Source organism: Cariama cristata, unplaced genomic scaffold (assembly GCF_000690535.1).
Source record: "Cariama cristata isolate BGI_N322 unplaced genomic scaffold, ASM69053v1 scaffold1354, whole genome shotgun sequence".
NCBI classification, from domain to species: domain Eukaryota; kingdom Metazoa; phylum Chordata; class Aves; order Cariamiformes; family Cariamidae; genus Cariama; species Cariama cristata.
Window position 1 is genome coordinate 48671 of NW_009613267.1, and position 19210 is coordinate 67880.

At 39.6% G+C, this 19210-nt stretch overlaps 1 protein-coding gene across 1 annotated transcript in view; it reads left to right on the top strand.

The window, feature by feature from the left end:
* Window positions 1-19210, top strand: part of RCAN2 (regulator of calcineurin 2) — a gene marked incomplete at its 3' end in the record, with an annotated part of 67671 nt that overhangs the window by 40205 nt on the left and 8256 nt on the right. The gene's annotated exons all lie outside the window — the stretch shown is intronic.

Here is a 19210-nt window from a genome sequence, read left to right on the forward strand (position 1 = left end):
AGGGTTAAAAGTTTGTAGCAAGTATTTTGGTGCATCTGCAATATAACAGAATACAAAAAGTTGTGCATCTTGCATATCATATGAATACTTCAAAAACAATGCTTAAATCTAAGGCTTGATATGCTGGGCTCATAGTCTCGTAATTAGACAACTGCTGTAGAAAAATCATTGTGTGTAATTGCTTACTGTTGAAATCAATTATCTTTTTCATTTATTCTCATATTACTGCAAGAAAATCACTGCAAATTAAGTTTGAAAGAGGAATTTTAAGTATGCTTTTCACAGATCATCTGAAAGAGCTCATAGGCATAATACAGTGATATTCAGCAGTTTATTTAAAGGACAAAGATACAGACAACACTAGCTTCTAATCTGATTGCTCTGTTCTTAGTATTAAAAGAATGGAACAGGGAAAAAAGGATTTACAAAATTGGAGGTTAAATTTTGAACCTCTGTTCTGTTTAATTCTGAGCCAAACATTGAAGCCAATGGAAATATCTGGAAATAAACCCACTTTCATGTGCAAGAGGTTATTATGATTTTTTATTTCCCTGTTTGTTACCAGGTGATACCATGTGTACATTGTACAGATGCTTTTGTGTTGCCAGCAAGAGATTCTTCTTAATTTTAGAAGCTTTTTCGTAACAGTTTAATACTGAATTTAGAGATGAAATAGGCAATAATTCAGAGGAATGTTTCAGGTGAGCAATCTTGCCTGCATTGGGACATGTTTCCTGTAGTGTTTTGAAGTAGTAAAATGTTTGTCTGCTTATTCCTTTTTAATCTTCTTTTTTACTTAACATATTTTTGAAAAATTTAGGAATTATACCTTCAGTGATACGGACTTGTACCTGGAGCAACTGTCCTTTAGGGTCTGGTCCATTTTCAATATAAAACTATGCAAGAAACTAAAGTTGTTGTAATCTGCTTGTATCCTTATTCATATGGCAGTAGCTCTGAAAAAGCAAAATTTTGGCTTCCATAAAATCAGCAGAAAGCTTTGCATTGACTTTGATAAGACTTAGATTAGCCTGATTTAAACTGCAGCATCTGGGAAGTGTGGCACAGGAACATGGCATAACAGAGAACAAAAGGGTTCCAGAGACATTACAGGAATTGTAATCCCTTTCATCTACTTGGACTTTCTGTACTTTGTTTGCTTTGGTTAAACTGCCTCCCCCTCGCCATGTCTGAATTAAAAAGTTGAGTGCAAAGACTTTGGGTATATTTACAACGGAGACTGCACTGCAGACTGCACTGCAGCTTAGAAACGGTAAGTCTACTTTGAAGTTGTCTGGCTTGGATGCAAGGAGCAGCCTGTCCTCAGTGACCCCCAGCTCACTGCAGACTAATTTTCACTTAGTTGTCAGCCAGCTGGGTTGGCGGAGGTGGTGGGCAGTGCTGCCATAGTTAGGCTGCTTCCAGCGCTCAAGCCTAGCTAGCTCTGCCCTCATCTCCAGGCTCTCCCCACAGCAGGCTGCAGTCTAGGCATCCTCTTTGTGAAAGTTTCAGAGCTGCTGCTATTTTAAAGGTGGAGAAACCTACTGCTCTTTGCTCACTCCCAGGAGAACTGCAGGAAAAAAAAAGAAATATGGGTTTTTTTGTCTGCAAAAGGCGTTCACTTCAAGGTAGGTGTTTTTATTGACAGTATGGTCAGTGTCAAAAAATAAACGTTTTTATGTTGACATTGATAGGATGATAGGCACATCAAGCTTTAAGGTTAAAAAGGAAGGAAGCTGTGCAAGTTGAAGTAAAAGAGGAAAAGCAAGTACAGAATTCCTGCCTTCTCCCCCTGCCTGGTTCTCCCATGAGTACCCCTCTGCCCAGCTCTTCTGCAGATCAACTGGACAGCACAAGTAGCACTGAAAACTGAAGTCTAGGCTATTTTCCTCTTAGTTTTCTTCTGCTATAGAGCTTTTCATGCAGGGCAAGGATTTTTGTAGGGAACCTTCTGGCTGTGTGAATGGAATGTTCCTTCAGTGGTAGAACAGATATATTAAAGATTTCGTGATACGTGTGGTACTTGATGACATTTGCTAAAATGAGGTATTAGTCCTGTAGAAGTAGTTCTCTAATGTCAGCAAGGATCGTGTTTTAGGTTTTAGTATATGCTTGCAGCATAGCTCAACTTTATTTCAATTTAGGTTGAGAACTGAAGCAAGGCTTTGGAGAAGGATGCTGGCAGCGCTGAGCCATCGTTGTCCCACTGGCGGTGTGGGGTGGGACGGAGCTGGGAGGCTGACTGCAGGCACAGCGGGGTGGGCAGGAGCTGCCGTGTTTGCCAGGCCTGCAGTGAAAGAGCTGGGTATGTGTTTGGGCTGTAGAGCAGGAGCTCTCGCAGCAAGTGGCAATAGTGACTCCTTGAAGTTGCTGCTTCTCAAGAGCAGCGGCCATTTGCTGCTGGAGAACTCTTACAGAGAGGCAACGGCTGCTACTGGGCACAGGGCTTGGAGTGGGGTGAGCTGCTTAGCTTATGGCTGCTTTTCCACCTATGGAAGTGACCTTATTCTGTAGGCATTATGCTCTTAGTGTCTGGCAAACAGGCTCGGAAATACTCTTTTTTCCATTTGGCCTCTGGAACAGGACAGCGATTGCTGAGTACTGACGGGAAAGCTTTTTAGTTTCAGCATTTGGAGTGGCTCATCCTTTCAACAAACAGAGGCTTGTATGGATGCCCTGAAACTGGCAGCTGGCCCACAGCACTGACACCATTGGTTTACCATCCATGAACCCATCCAGAAGGCCTTTCGGCTGCTTTGAATTGTCTTTCATAATCCAAAAATTGGGTCAGGCTAATCAACATGCTACTAACTGTACCGTGCCTGTATATCAGGAACTGGTGAAGTTGAGAAGGCAACCATAGAAATCACAAACTACAGTTCTGCTTTGAAGTTCACCTGGATAATTAAAATTCTTCTTTCAGTGTCTCTAGATGATAATTTTATGTAATGATGTTTGTTACATAAGCAATTAGTTAATCTTGTTTATTTCTAATAGAGAAATTCCAGACATCACTGAAACAGTGGAAGAGAATTTGAACTCAGACTTCATACTCCGAGCAAGATATTCTTATATTATTAATTCTTCATGTTCTCTCTTCAGTTGTGTTCACATGCACCATTCCGCTAGGCAACAAGGTATGATTGGGACAATGAGGCACTACTGTTACAGAGGAGAAATAGTAATGATCCAGACTGATTGAATTTGTACCTGAAGATGGTAATGTAAAGTAATGTGGATAGGACCATTATCTTAATGCAGGGGAAAAAACAATGTGGACATGAGCCAAGCTGCAATGGGAAATAGTAGAAATAACTTCACTGTTTTGACCTTATTGCTTTGGGGGTTTAATCCCCATTGGAGCAGGATCCCTGTCAATCTGTAAACTCATTATTCAATTCAAACGCTCCAGTGAGCATGCTGCTAGTACCAGTTGTTTGGGATGGATGGTTTGGAGATCAGTCACTGCCCTCCACTTGCCTTTGAGAGGCTTAGCAGTCTAACATCGCATCGAAACTTCTGAGGTCTAGAGGGCGAAAGCATACCAGGTTCTTGTGTTTTTTGCTCTCTGCTTCAATTCTCCATTTGTAAAAGTGGCTCATTCACAAAGATGTTCTGAGGTATAAAGTTTAAGTGCTCTAAGATTAGAGTCAAATGAAGAATGCTGGAGAAAAAGGGAGTGTTGCTGCCCCTCTGAATACTGCCCAGTGGCAGAAATCATGACTTGTTGAGAGAGTTTCAGGGTTTCTTTTTTCAAATTCTTCTCCTTAGCCATGTGAGCTTGATTTGTGGGAAGAGACTGTTGCACAGTCATAAGACTGCACATACTGGGGCTATAAAGAGGAAACTAAACAACAGCATGACTACCAAAAATACCCTGATGGCTTGAAAGGACTGCTTTATAATTTCTGTCAGTATTTTCTGCACTTGATAATTCTTTCTGTTTGCAAATAATGTTGCATCTGTGAAATCTTCAAGATCCAGTAGTTCTGCTTGAGAAATAGATATACATGTCTTTTGATCTCTGCTTACTGTCTGTCTTTGTCTAGAGTAACTAACAAAGAGGAAGAATGAAAACACTTATCTTTTTTGTTCATTTACTCTATCTGTATTAACGCTTTTAAAATAGGACTGTTCACTTTGGAGAGCAAAGTGCAACCTCTTTTTCTGCAGTGTTCAAAAAGCTGTAATATTGATACAACTGATGTAAAATAAGGGAGTTGGAAATATGTCACCTTTGTTTTAAGAGGTTTGTAATATTTTTTTTATATATATAAAGCACTAGTTGCTGTATTGTAAATATGTAAAAATTTCAAAAGCAACAAAAATATTTAGTACTGAAATGAGCAGGTACATGTCCAGAGAGATACTTTCTGCTTTTCATTTCATGGTAGTCCTGTTCTCTCTGTTCTTCAAAACTTCCCAGAAGCTGTAGCGCTGTTTCCAGCACATTGACCCTGGGGCATGGCTTGGGTGCCAGCCTGAGAGACTCTGAGCCAGCAAACCTGGGGCTCATGGCCCCAGGGCTACTGCAGGCTGAGGCACTGCCCCTAACCTGTGTTACAGAAATAGTTTAGGCTTTCAATTTGCCCTGTGAAGGCAATTGAACTCCTGAAGAAGTTTCTAAAGAAGAGGTGATACAATGGTAAGACTTCTAAGGGTCATGATGTGCCCTTTAGGCTTCCCTTCCATTATTTGTATTTGCTTTTTTCTTGACTCAGAAGAAGGGAATGCTGCTGTTTCACTGGAGGTCAGTGGCAGCTGCAGGTGCTTAACACACCCGTGAATCTGTCATGCTTTTTGTTTCTCATTCTTCACCCTTTTAATACTAACCGAGCAAACAGCAGAACAAGTCAGAAGTTTTTGTATTCTTTTCGATCCTGCTTTCTGTTGGAAGTCACATGAAGATATTTCCTTTTCATAAGGATAACTAGACAATGAGCAATTTGTGCCCAAAGGAAAATAAATAAGAGCTAGAATGCGTTGCTAGAAGGTGCAGCATTAATCCAAGGCAGGTAATAAGGTAATAAGAAGGACCTTGCAATTATGCTGATAAATGGCCCAGCCTATGTGAGGGGCATTGAAGAGATGATGATTTTCTTCAGCAGATTTGAAGAATTAGTACAGCTATAGCTTGAAATACTTTTAATACAGGTGCAAGTGCAATACTGATTTTTCATTAAATGATTACTTTGGTTAGAATTCCCAGAAGAACCTAGAGAGGTGAAGTATCCAAAATCTGTTTTTCTCAAAAAAAGTTTTTCAAGGGCACGTTTTCAGGTCTATAGTGATCTAGTCTCATTCTTCTCTGAAGGTACTGTATATGTGCACTGGTTTGTCTCAAGCTTTACTGCTACTGTTTGCTGCTTCTTAGCATGATCTAAGCTTTGATATTGACAGAAATTGCAGGTCTTGAGGCAGAGGTCTGCACCAACTTTCTTGTATGTATCTCTTCAATAAATTTTTTTGCATATAGACTAATGAATATACTTTATGGTTGGACAATTCTTCCTTTAATATTTTCTAGGGGTGGTTCTACCAAAGGAGTTAAATAATCTACTTAGTTTTGATTGTTCATGTGCTAAACAGCATATTTGCTTTGGAAGATATTATTTAATGATATGCTAGAATGCAAACAACCGTGATGGTGTGGTCTTGAGCAGTGAATTCTTCCTTGGCAAAGAGATGCTGACCAAGAAGAGTACCACAGTTTATCAAACACTTGGCTAACACACAAGCTACCAAGGTCCAGAAACTGGCCAATCTCAGTCTCTAGTCAGTGCTCAGCTGCTGAAGGATTTTGTGTTTTCCATCCACGTATTTATGGTGATGCCAGGACTGTGTGCATGGGCTTTTCCTGAAAATTTCCCCCGTTAATATGGCTAGGTGTCAATAAGCACCTTCTCCTTCTAAATGCCAACAGAATTAAAATTTTCCCCATGGGACACTTCTGAGACTGTACTGTCTAACCCTCCTTGAAGTAACTGTATTTATTGACTTCTTAGTGTTGAGTCCTGACTTTTTTGTTCGGTGTAGATCCTACAGATGAGTCTCAATTGTGGCTAGCTTAAGGCATTACAGCTAAGCTGCTCTCTGCACTTAACTGCAGAATAGGATATTATACATTTAATTTTTTCTGGCCGAACAGGAAACTTCTCCCCCTTTTTTTTTTTTTCCCTCATTGACAATACTTCTAAAATGCACATGCAACCATCAAGTTTGGCTCCAGCTTATGCTTTCCATCTGGAATTCAGGTTGATTCCTGCTTTATTCATGTTAATTCCTGAAAGCACAGATCACCTTCACACAACATCAGTGTTTTTGTGATCCATTTATCTGCCCCCATTTGGAATTTCTGTTGGTACTGGATGAAGGAGAAGCAGCTCTGATGGATTAAACAGCCCCACTGTCCTTGCAGGATGTCCACACAGCAAACTGCGCAATAGGAAACCAGGTAGATGGGTGGGCCTGTGCAGAGCTGGGTGCTGCAGCAGCTGTGGGCTGCCGCTTACATCACCATGGCAGTGTCTGTGTCTCTTCTGCACTCCTGGAGTTGCTGAAAAACTTCAAAGTGGCATTATGGGTAAAAAGCTCCAAATATTTTCATTTGCAGATGGAGAACTAAGGAACGAGGAAACGCGTTTCCTGATTAGGAAGGTGGCTTGGCATGTATCAGATCTGATGTAATTAATAATCCTTGTTTTTAATAATCGGGTTCTGTAGATGTTCAATCTCAAATCCTGTTTGAGCTCTAGATGCTTTCCAGAGAGCAAGGAGCTTTGCTTAGTTGATAGCTGTTTTTTCAGTTTTTTTGGAATTAGCCCAAACTTGCTACCTTTCAGAAACTGCCTGAGATTCTGGCAGCATCTGGACGGAGAGATGAACTTTATCTTGCAGGATGGCGTCATATTTAGCAGGAGAAATGTACTGCAGCATGGAACAGCCTCCAGTTTTGCAGCACCAGATAGTCCTATCTGTTGAAATAATAGTCACTGAGCTGAGAAACACAATGAACCTATTGTGCTCAGAGCAGTATTAGCTGGCAGCTGTACACTAATTTCTTCAGCTCAGTTTGTCACTTGGGAAAGTATTTGTCTGCTTCATGTACTGCAGTGAGTAATCTTGATATGGTGGCTATAAAAGGTGGAGTCATTCAGACAGCTGAATCATGCGACATGAGTGCTGCTGTGTTATACCCATGCCATGGCCAGAAAGTGGAAACCTTGCAGAAATCTCATTTGTCCTTTTATTCATGTAGGTCAGATGTGCTAGTGTGGAGACAGATAAACAAATTATGGTAAAAGAACTACTAATCCTCTCCATAAATGAAATTCCATTTATAGAAGAGATAAGAAGAAGATTGTTTCATTTGCTGCATAAGTCTTTCTCCAAGTTTACCACCCTCAAATTTGATTGTCCTTTGTTGCGTCTTCTCTTGCCTGATAACAAGGTTCATTCAGTTTTGGTTACTTTTCCATGTTTCTCAGAGAAAACCAATAACTAAACCAATAAGAATACAAACTGTCTCATTGTCTAAATAATTAGAACTATACTGGGAAATTTGTTTTGACCACCACTTATCTGTAGCTGTTGGTTTGGTGTGGGTCCTTTTGTTTGGGTTTTTTGGGGGGAGATTATTATTTCATTTGATAGTGCTGATTAAAAAAAAAAAACTAAAACCAACCCACCATCAGAAATGACCTTTCTTCCTCAGAGAGAAACATTTATTTAAGGGAAGCAAGACAATTTAAGGAGCAGGTCATAGGTGGAAGTCCTCTGAGCTGTGGTTTTAACCTGAGGGAGGAGGAAAGCAGCTGGTTATTCAAAAAGGTGGCTGAAATAAGGAAGGGGAGCACAGAGTTTCAGAGGCGGGAAGTCAGTATGAAGATAGGGCTTTTGGGGGGAGTTTTCCATCAGAAGTGCCTCTGTGGTGCAAGACCAAGAATGGAGAAAACTCTTATGGAGGCTGGGGCACGAAGGTAGGTTGTGGCAGGCCGCCTTCTTATTCGGTAAGTGACAGAGGCAGAGAAGTTTAGGATGGAGTGCGTGAGAATTGATGAAAAAAGGAATAGTCAGTGGAAGACCAAGGTGAGAACCGATGACTTTGACTTCTCATGGTGTAGTGGAATGATGTAAGGACTTTGAGTGCAGAAGCTGACTTGAGATGTCAGACGAAACCAGGTGATGGTCAAAAAAAGGGGGACTTTGTGACAAAGCTTTTACCAAGCGGGTGTTAGCATCACTGAAACCTTAGGTAAATTAACCTTGAAAGTTCATCTGCTTCCCTGAAAGCACCTTCCACAGTCTTCCATTCTGCCTCCAGGTATCAAAATCCCTTTGTGAACTGTTACTCTAGGCTGCTGCCCCCCTCATTTCAACTCTTTCCTCAAAACTTTCTGGTGTTAAATGTCTTACAAGAAATTCAGTGATTGAATGTAGCTAGACTAAGCTACATATGCATGCATGGGACACAATATATTTCTGTAAGCCCCCTCCCCATTCTATTCTCTTTTCATATATCTTATTCCCACCTTCTCTGTCTTCCTTTGTGCTTCATCCTTCTGGAATATAAGAAGGAATTGTGTGTTTTCTCTCATCATTGTTGTCCAGTGTGGCAAATGATACTAGAAATAAATAACAGTACTTTCTCAATTGTTGAAAGTATCCAAACAGTAAGTGATACAGTGACACATGATATATCAAGTTATGAGAATGTTCTGGGCATACTTCTTTCAGCAAATGGAGATAGGTAATTTGTATTTGATTTTAGGTTTTGATCCTAGCGATTAAGGAAGAAATTAATAATCGCAAGTACTTTTGGTGAAAATTTATTTTGAAGAAAGCTTTTGAAATAAAGAAAGTCTGAGATCAGATGGACAGGGAAAATTATTTTTTTGAAAAGTTATTTTCAGCAACCTTATGGAGCTGGTAAAAATGGTGTCTTCTAAGAAGATTATCTGAGAGACCGAGAAGTGCATGAGAATTAGCAGTTAAGGAGGCACTTTTGAATGCATAATAGAGATTATCCCTCCTGATGCAGAGGACAGATGGGACGTACATTAAGGGACTGTTATGGCTAGATCAGATACTCCTTTTGCTTTACAGCAGTTTAAGGATTTGTATATAAAGAGAAAACCAAGTGTGCAAAATCACAAAATTAATTTCAATTGGCAGAGGATTTAAAGAAGAACAAGGAAATCCCTGTGATGCATAAAAAGCAAAAGGAAAACAATGTGGAAATTCATTAACAGTAAGAAGACAGCACATAATAAACAATGCAGGGAGGGTTAAGGTATGACTGATTTTGTGTGTGTTAGTCTGTATAAAGAACTTGACCGATAATTGGCTAAATTTATAGAAACAAACAAAACCCCTGGTGGTGGCCAGAGAAGAGAGAAACTGCTAAAAATACAGAGGTATGGTAAAGTTACTGAAGTGTACAGGATCTCATAAATTCTGCCAAAGAATGCTTTAGAGTACAGTTGAAATAATCTTTCCACTATTTGAAATTATCTTTGAGAGTTCATAGGTTACGGAGAGACTGCTGAGGATGAGAGATGGGAAGAAAGAGCATTTGTGTTTAAAAGAAGGAGGGAGAGAAAGGCCTGAATAATTACAGATAACTTTAACTTGAGTTCTGGAAAATAACTTTGTAAGTACTTCAGAATTAATTAGGCCTGGGTTGTCTAGAGCAAACCATGTCAGATCAATATGCATTCCTTGTTTGACAGGGCAACTGGATAAAGGAGATGTGGAAGGTGGATATTTTGACTAAAGTTTTCATGCTGTTCAACAAGTCATTTTCATAAGTAACCTACAGTCTAAATATAATTTCCATAAGGTGGGTGCATAGTTGCTTAAAAAATGTCTAACACAGAAGTGGTTCATTCTTAAAGAGTGAAGGCATTTAAGTAGACAAGCTGACATGCTTCTTCCTGGAACCAGGTTGACATTAATGATACCAGTCAACAGAGGAAAAACCTTAAAAAAAACTGTGGATGACACTGTGCTGATGGGGTGGGGACAAAATTCTGAACAACCTTAAAGGAAGTAACAGGATGATATTCACTGAAGACCACTGCAAAGACGTACACTTGAAAAGAAATCATAATTACAGCTGTATAAAGAAATTCATGTGTCTAAATGGTTGTGTGATGCAAATCTCTTGAGTTCTAGTGAACTGCAATGAGTAATAGTCAGCAGTATCATGTTTTCGTAATCAAAGCGAATACAGAATCACAGAACGGTTTGAGTTGGAAGGGACCTTTAAAGATCATCCAGTCCAACCCCCCTGCCATGGGCAGGGACACCTTCCACCAGAGCATGTTGCTACAAGCCCCATCCGTTGCTCAAAGCCCCATCCAACCTGGCCTTGAACACTTCCAATGACAGGGCATCCACAAGCTCTCTGGGCAACCTCTGCCAGTGCCTCACCACCTCATCGTAAACAATTTCTTCTTTATGGCCAATCTAAACCAACCCTCTTTCAGTTTAAAACTTGCCCCATGTCCTGCCACTACAGGTCCTGGTAGAAAGTCTTTCTGTCTTTCCTATAAGCCCCCTTATTGAAAGACCGCAATAAGATCTCCTCAGAGCCTTCTCTTCTCCAGGCTGAACAACCCCAGCTTTCCCAGCCTGTCCTCATAGGAGAGGTGCTCCAACCCTCTCTCTGACCAATGTACCAAAAATAGACAGTACTTTCTGTATTTTTGGTTCATTGATGCTGGCTACCATGGCAAGTTTTCAGTGTGCTCTGAAGCAAAAGCAGACGACTGGAGAGAACGTGGCAAAGCTGCAAGAACATTAGAAGCTTAGCAAAGAGGCCAGGATGGCAGCCCTTCTGATGGTGCCCTTACAGTGCTTACACTCTTCTGTTACAGCGAGTTATGGGGCGGGGGGTTATTCCACTTCTTGAAGTTGTTGCAGAGCCTGGGTTTGCAGAATAAAGGTCTAGTCCCACTTGGTGCTTGGATAGGGGTTTGCAAGAGGCAGATACTTTTTGACTCTGTTGTCAAGCTGAGTGAAAGCTATCAAGTTGTGGATATTGTTGTGGTGTTCTTCAGTCAACAGAACAAATGAGCTGGTAACTTACTATTTTGGGTTCTGGGTTAATGTGGCCATTGGTCAGTTGAAGTAAGCTTGCTATTGCAGGTGTGCCGTCTTCAGGCTGGCTAGACTTTTCAGATGCACCTTTTTTTGTCTAAAAATGAGATTTCATGTTGCTATCTTGTTTACAGATCCTAAGAAGAAAACTACTGAAGTGTGAAAGGTAGTACCTTTATCTTTAGAAACAGCTGATTATATTAGAGGAATTCCAGGACTTTGCGACCAGCCAGCTTTCTGCAGGCTACTGCTAGTCCTTGAACCATAATCTGAGAATCGTTGAACTAAGAAAAATTCTTATTAATCACGACAGCTGGGAGCAAAGCCAAATGCTGGGCCATAATAGTAATGAGTACGCTGCTTATGTTAGACAGAAGTAAATTATTGGCATACTTAAAGTTTTAGAGGTTTGGGAAGTTGATGTATTTTTGTCTGAATTTTTAAAATAAACGAATAAAGAGGAAAGATGTTTAGATATCTATTTCTTGCTTTTTTAGCAGATAACTGGACTGAAACAGTTGAAAAACTACTGATTTAAGCTTCCTGCCCACAATATTAACTCCCAAAGCAGTGATATTTCTTGGAGTAGGGGAAAGAGCTTAGTGTCACGAAGTATTGCTGAATTAAAAACATTTGCTTGGCTTACAGTAGCAGTCCCGAAACAAGCAATTACTCAATGTGTACTGCATCCTAGAAAACAGTACAGAATATTTTTGAATGTCATTGGCTCAGTGTTTGCTAAAATTTCTGATTAAGATTTAACTATTATATAATTTTATAGTTTATATAGTTTTATAGAAACAGAGTAGACCAGATGGACTCTAAGAAAAGGTTCAAAATGTCTTGGATAAGGAGAATTTACTTTGGGAATAAGCAACTGGTATGGGTATGGTAAAATGATAATTAATAGGAATATATCTCTCTGTGTAAAATAAAGTATGTGGTTGATAATAGCTGGAGATGGGTATATATTGAACTACTCTATTTTGAGACCACTTAACTATAGGAAGCTACTCTTGCTTTCAACCTCTTTTGATTTATTCTCCCCTAGACGTTTTCCGTTAAATTTGAGGTTTACATGTAGCAAGTCTAGATCTACTGTGTTTCTGATTTAAATACCCCTTTGAAAGAGTCTGTGGACTGCACTCAGGGACTTGCAGGATGAACTTGTTCACTTTTAGCTGATAATTTGTCCTTCTTAAATACTGGTATCCCATACTGATTAAGTAAACAAACTGAAATTGTAAAGTGTAAATTCCAGTCTTGAGGCTACAACTGACACTGCTTCTGTGGTGCAGTGGTGTGGTGCAGCTGGATGCAGTTACAGTCCGTACATCAGGCTGAGTGGTCCAGGAGACCCTCTGACATTTGAAGATGTAACCTCAGTAGAGAACTGGTTGCTTGGTTTTATTTTGCCTGACTAGTTCCCCTGAAATTTGTAATCCCACGTCTTCTCATGTCACTTAGAATCTATTTGCACCAAACTTTAGTGCTTTGAGAATCTCATTGACTTCAAAGCCAGCCTCCTCCAGTCTTCATGTTTGTCTCACTCTGCAGATACACACATCATGGACTTACATAGTGGCATTCGCAAGGCACAGACCTACCTTTGACACAGAGACTGTGTGAAACAGTGCCACAGGGCAGGAAACTGGACTCTACAGGATACTGATTATTTTTATATGTCCTACTTATTTTAAAAAAACTTGTTCATAAAAAGAATAAAATCTACATTTGGTTACCACTCTGCTTGCCAGTCACTGGCTCGTTGCCTTTGCACTGATTGATGTGGACACAAGCTTCTATGAAGAGCAGCTTCAGTTTCATAATGCCAGTCCGGTATCATTCTAATACCATGCTGTTACTGATATATTTTTCACATCAGGAAATGAAAATGATTTTGATGAATAACAGTGCTGGTTTTAGCTGTAAGATAGGATTAACTCTACTTTCCAATTCTTGTTTCTAAACAAAATCTGTGCCAACTGGAAATTATCCAGTTGGTTGAAAAATGACATGGGAGCAGTTTGGTCAGGAATATTTGCTTTTTCACCCTGGGGTTTCTTCCATCTGCCTAACAAAACAATTATATCACTATAAGACTGAAATTCCCTCATCCGTGTCCTGTCTGGTAGTGGACAGTACTAGTGGCTGTTGAGGCAGATAGAAACCATAGCTTATTTTTCTGCCCTTACATACCTGATGCAGAGCCCGGGTCTGTCATCTCAGGAACCCCTTCTTGGGTGCTGGGAAGCTACTTACCAAGTCCACCAAAAACCTCTCTTCTGGCCTAATACAAGCCCAATTTTCTGACATGTGCTAAATTCTTGATTTCATTAGGTACTATAACACCACAAAGTTCTGGAGGCTAATTAAGCATTGTGGTATATATTGGAAATGAAAATATGCTGTTGCAATTTTTTTAATTAGGCAAGTAGACCACCATATGGCATTTCTTTGATATTTTAGCATCTGTGCAGCTGGGGATCCTGGAGTGCTCTAAAGACTGTGACCTCTGATGGGGGAGAAAACATCCTCTGTAACTGTAAAAATACTTCAAGCACTTTTTTCACTGGAGTTTATTCAAACTGGAAAGCATCTGCAGTTTTTTGTAGGACAATGCTGAAACAGGTGTTACAGTGACAATATAGAAAAAGCACAGAGGCAAGAGTGTATCCTCTCTGTTTATGCAGATGCTTTCCATCCATTTTCTGCCATGATCTGCAAAATCAAATTCACAGGTAAACTCTTTAGAGTGATAACAACATTAAGTTCAATTATACCCAGCAGATTACAGCTCATCTGAGGCTTGCCTGTGGGCACCAAATCAGTGAATGTGGGAGAACGATATACTTGCAGTCTTCTATAGTTGCCTCTTTCGGTGCAATGTATAAATATAATCATTTTAGTCTATGGAAGTTCTGCCATTTGAAATTAGGAGGAAGAGACTGTTACCTGTAGTTATCCTTTTTTTTTTTTTTTTAATATGTATATATATACACACACACACTGGTGTCTTTCCATTTTTGATAGCACAATTCTTGTTGTGAGGAAAGTCTATATCCTATGTAATAATAAAAAAAGATGTTTTTCTTTTCAAATAAATGGATCAAGCTCAAATGGTTTCTTATAAACAATTAGTGAAGGAAGGACTACAAAGAGCAAAATAGGCTAAAAAGAAAATATACATATAAAATTGGTGACGAAGATGGATTTTCACTGGCAAGCTACAGGAGGCTTTCATGAATCATAAAAGCCTTTTCTGGAAATAATTTTGCTTAAGAGATTGCAGCAACTCAACATATTTTTTCTGGATCTCTCAACTGAAAAGAGATGCCATAGTTTCTGAAGCATGTTTTAAGGTTGTTTATTTCACCTTATTTTCTTCTTCCGTTATCCAGTTTTTCCCATTTAGACCACTTCTCTATTTTAAAGTGAAATTAGGAACTAGAGCAAGTTAACATATTTTAAGAAAACTATATTGATCTCTATTGTTTAGCAAGATGTGAAGGGGTTTGCTGTGTTAACCAAGCACAAATCTTTATGTAGCCCATGAGGTAAAATTTGTTTGAATTGTAGGTGTCATCTGTTCAGTTACGGTGGGTTGCTGTGTGACCAGCGTGCTCCTCTTCTGTCACCTACACTGAGCAGGATGTACGAGAGACAGAACAGGTCAGAATATGTCAAATGGATCTAAGAAGGGGATTCCTATATCCCTCTATTTGTAAGCAGAAAGATTCCTCTGTGTACACCTTTGCTCTTTTCCAGACCAGTGATAATTTTTTTCTTAGTTTTCTTTTTACCTCTTTCTTACGTGTTTATTTCTGATAGAAGTTTATGGAACTTTTTTGTATACCATTAGGCTTGAAACATATCCATATGTAGTTTATGTAGGTTTGCTACAGGCTTCACTCAGTCACTTAACTGGAGATAATAGTGTATTATTGTCCTTGATGTATCTTTATTGTACAGACTCCAGTCTTAGAGGCTGTAGCTTCTAGGAGCTGTTCAAATGTACACAGAAGACAGACCTGCTTGAGTAATTTGCAAATGAAGTGTAAGGCGGCGAATGACAGATTGTCAAGAGAGACTGGCAAGAATAAGAAACAGTCAAATAGTACAACCAGAGCGTTAGACAGTGGGCACAGTACGGCAGGTTCTGCCCACTAATCATGGGCTGCAATGGCAGGGAGAAAGGCAAGAGAGGATAGTAAGAGACTCTTTGGTTTATGTTTTAGTGCAGAGGTACAAAGTAAGACTAATGCCTTGAGTGAAAACTGACTTCTACGTTTTTGTCTCCGGGTAGATGCTTTTCCTTTGTGTTTGAAGCAACATTTTAGCAGAGATATTTTTTTTTTTAACTAAACTTCTGAAGATGTATATTGGTGGCTCATTAGTTTTCCTCTGTACCTTTTTTCAACAGTTAAATAACATTCATGGAGGAGCATGAGATTAGATTCTTTTCTACTGTCTTGCCTTTTTTTTTAATAGTCACTTTCAAAATGGTCAGTGTCCTTTTTAAATCCAGATGAGTTGAAACTATATTTTTAGTCACATTGGTGCAGTTTGCAGTTGTTGGGGGAGAGGGAAGGGGAAAAAGCATTCCCCATGACCATGACGAGAAACAGCTGAACTGCTATAAATGTTGATCACTGTAGGCAAAATAGTAAATCAGGAATGGGCAAGGCAAGCATTTTATTTGTTTAAGCTGTCCCATGGCTTTTTCTTGTTTATTTTTCTAGTTTAACTGGGTTGACAGAGACAGGGAATGAATAGTATGTATTTTATGGTTGTTTTACAGCATTACAGCTCCAAGAGTATAAATAAAACAGTTTCTCAGCTCTTAGTGTTCTCTTTATTATATTTCATTCTTGCATTTAGCATTCTGTTCAGTGAGGTCCTGATTCTGCGTCACTGACAGCAACAGAAGTGTCCCCTGAAACTTCAACAGGCTTGGTAACAGATTTTGAAGAGACTGAGCTTTCTAGATACTCTGACTGGGTTTTTGTATGCTTGTAGAAGTAAGATGCTCCTGAATGAGTTATGGAAACACTGGTTCTACTCCCATGGTTGCCCAAAAGTCGGCACTGTGATTAAGTGAGTTTGTCTTTGCCTCAGCATCATCACACAGAAGAGGAGAGTGGTATACGTCAGAAGGGTTGAGGAGATGAAACTTAAGTAATTAGAAGATGGATATTTATGTAGCTTTTTTTACAGTCCCTGCATTTCTACAGTTAGTAGGAATATTTTTCACTCAGCTTCTTATAACGTATAACTTCAATCCTAGTTTCCTGCACAAGTTTGACTACCAGTCCCTTATTTATTATTGTCCCTAGCACTTTAATATTTTTATTTTTTTTTTTGGCTTTTCCAGGACTGCCAGCTAACTATTCCTATGAGAGATACTGGCTTACGTCTACATTAGCATTTTTAGTGTGAGCTGGGGATTCTCATGAGGCAGCTTTCCTCTTGGTATTCATTAACTGTGCTTTTTGTTCACAGAACAGTTCATGAACTGGATACCTTTCAGATGAAATTAATACAGAAGATGCCCTCCAGTAGTGTGCCTAATATGCTCCAACTGCTAATGGGCATTCAGTCCATGGCACCTGATCAGAAAGTCCTCAGCACCAAATGTTTTGCTGTAGAGACTTGGTCCTCTTGGAACATTATTGATATAAACATAGCAGCTATTGGTAAAAACTAAGTAAGGTGGTTTTTCTTCCTTAGTTTTGTTTGCTAAATTAAGATAATAGGAACTTTAGGAATTATTGAAACAGGCTGAAAATGTACACAGTAACTTGTTCCTTGTGCTACTGATTAATTGTTGGACTTAAATGTTTGCAGCAACAAGACACAATCAACGGCTGGTACTGTACTAGCATATTCTTAAATCCAATGCAGACGAGCTCATTGGAGTTCACTACATACATTATCTACTCAGTTACTATTTGAATTCTTAAAATAAACAAAAAAAGGCTTTTTTTTCAGGACAGTCTGAATCTTTTCTTCATGTCTTTGTTATTAGCAATATTTTTATCATTCTTAAGCCAAAATGTGCATTTCCAATGCTATTTGGAAAACAGAAATTGTGTTAAATCCTCCACAACCCTGTTCTTGCTTTTTTTTTTTTCCCCTGCCAAATACGATGCAAAAGAGGAAAAAAAAAAAAGCAAGTATCGAGTGATGTTGCACAAAATGGTAGCCAGCACAGGAATCAAAAGTAGCTTCTCAGAGAAGAAAGAATGATCTCTCTACAGAACACTCCCTAGCAAAACTGATAGATATAGTCACATAAACGTGTACTTGGCCGGCCAGTTTGAAAGAGCACTTCCCAGCGTTTCAGGGAGCTAGCATCTGGCATCTGGAGCTGGAGTACTTCAAATATGGAGCTCAGAAGAGCTGCTGCTGGTGATGCAGTAAAAGAGCAGTGCTTGTATAAAGAAGAAATTTAAAGTGTGGATATTTCTTTTAGCTCAGTTGTTGGGTGTGAAATTGAATTGAGAAATCTCCAAACTATATTAAATCACCCCCTTGGCATTGCCCACAGGAACAATTTATTTCATCTTGAAGGAGCCTTTGGTTTCCAGATCAGTGGAGCTAAGCAGGAGGAATGTGCGTCACATTGAGGTAAACAGGGATGTGAGCTGGTTAAAAACGGAAAAGGCAACGCAGCAAAATTCTGTGCCCCTGACATTTGTCAGCCTCTTCTGAAATGTGAATGCTGTTTCCATTAAGCTTTGGGGCAGATATTATCTCTCTACCTTTTGTTGTGCTGATGAGTTGGAAGCTGAACATAAATATATTTAGTTCAGCTGATTTTTCAAGAGGCAAGTCTGTCTTGTTTTGTTCTCCAGAAGGTTTGCAGTGCTATTGCAGTGCTATCATGCCATGGTGGACTGTCCTTATGCAGGAGGACTGGTAGTGAGGGATGGCTCTTACTGCCTCAGTCCCAGTGTGAGCTGGAACTATCGAGCTTCTTCCAGTTTCCTGCCTATTTTTGTCATCACAAGTTTTTGTGAGATGATGAGTTAGAAGTGCCTATACCACATTGTGTAATGTCTGTTACACCTTCTCAGAGTCCCTCTCTGGAACAAGACGCTGAATCTGTAAGCAGTAAGCGTTATATCAAATATTTCTGCTGTCAGAATGATTTTGGCACAAAATGAAGACAAAACGCTGGACGTAGCCTTCAGGATCTGAAAGTTCTATGCAGATGCCTCCAAAACAGCCGTAGCGTGTAAGGATAACGTGGCAGCAGGTGTGAGCCATGGGCCAGGGCTGTGTGCAGACAGGCTTTGTGGCCAGTGTGTCTTCTGTTTAGGGTTGGTTGGCTGCAAAGAGCAGAGCAACAAGGTCACTTAGCATCACGTCTGGAATACAAAATGTGTATTCTTTACATGGTAAAACTTAAAGGTATTAGGACACCCTTTAACATTAACAGGATTGCAATAGCGCAAGCAAATTGGTCTTGTTTTAACCAAAGAGAGCAAGATTTAATGCACTGTTTAACCTGCCCCTCTCAAAGTCCAAGCTTAAAATTTATTTTGGCTTATACAGTTTCATTTCATCTTTGGCTCACAATTTACCTGACCTTCACCTGTTAAAAACAACAGAAAGCTAAGCACAGAACAAACGGCATGAACTGGGGTAGCAAACCTGGGTTGATTTGTTCATGTACTGAGACAATTGTGCAATGTTGGAAGAGGCTAATTAGTGCTGTGTTTAATATAAATAAACAAATGCAAGCTCTTTTCACCCCTGTTTCAGTGTTCTAACTTCAGGAAGGGATGAGCAGACCTTTGCACTGAGTTCCAAGGTGAGAAACACACTTTTAGACAGTATGGTAACCGGGTGGTCATTGCAGAGTACTTTGTAATTCTGGTTACCTGACAAAATACTCGGTGTTCCCTGGTTTTTTTCCTCCTTTCAAAATTTATCACATGTAGAAATGTTACCATATTAAAATGTACCCTGATGAATGACAGGTTGAAGGACACATTTTTCTATTGCATTTTTTCGTTGCTGTTCCCACTTACGGGATGGTATGAAGGATTCCCTTTGATAACAGAAGAAACTTTCTGTAAACCAACATGCAGACAGTAGT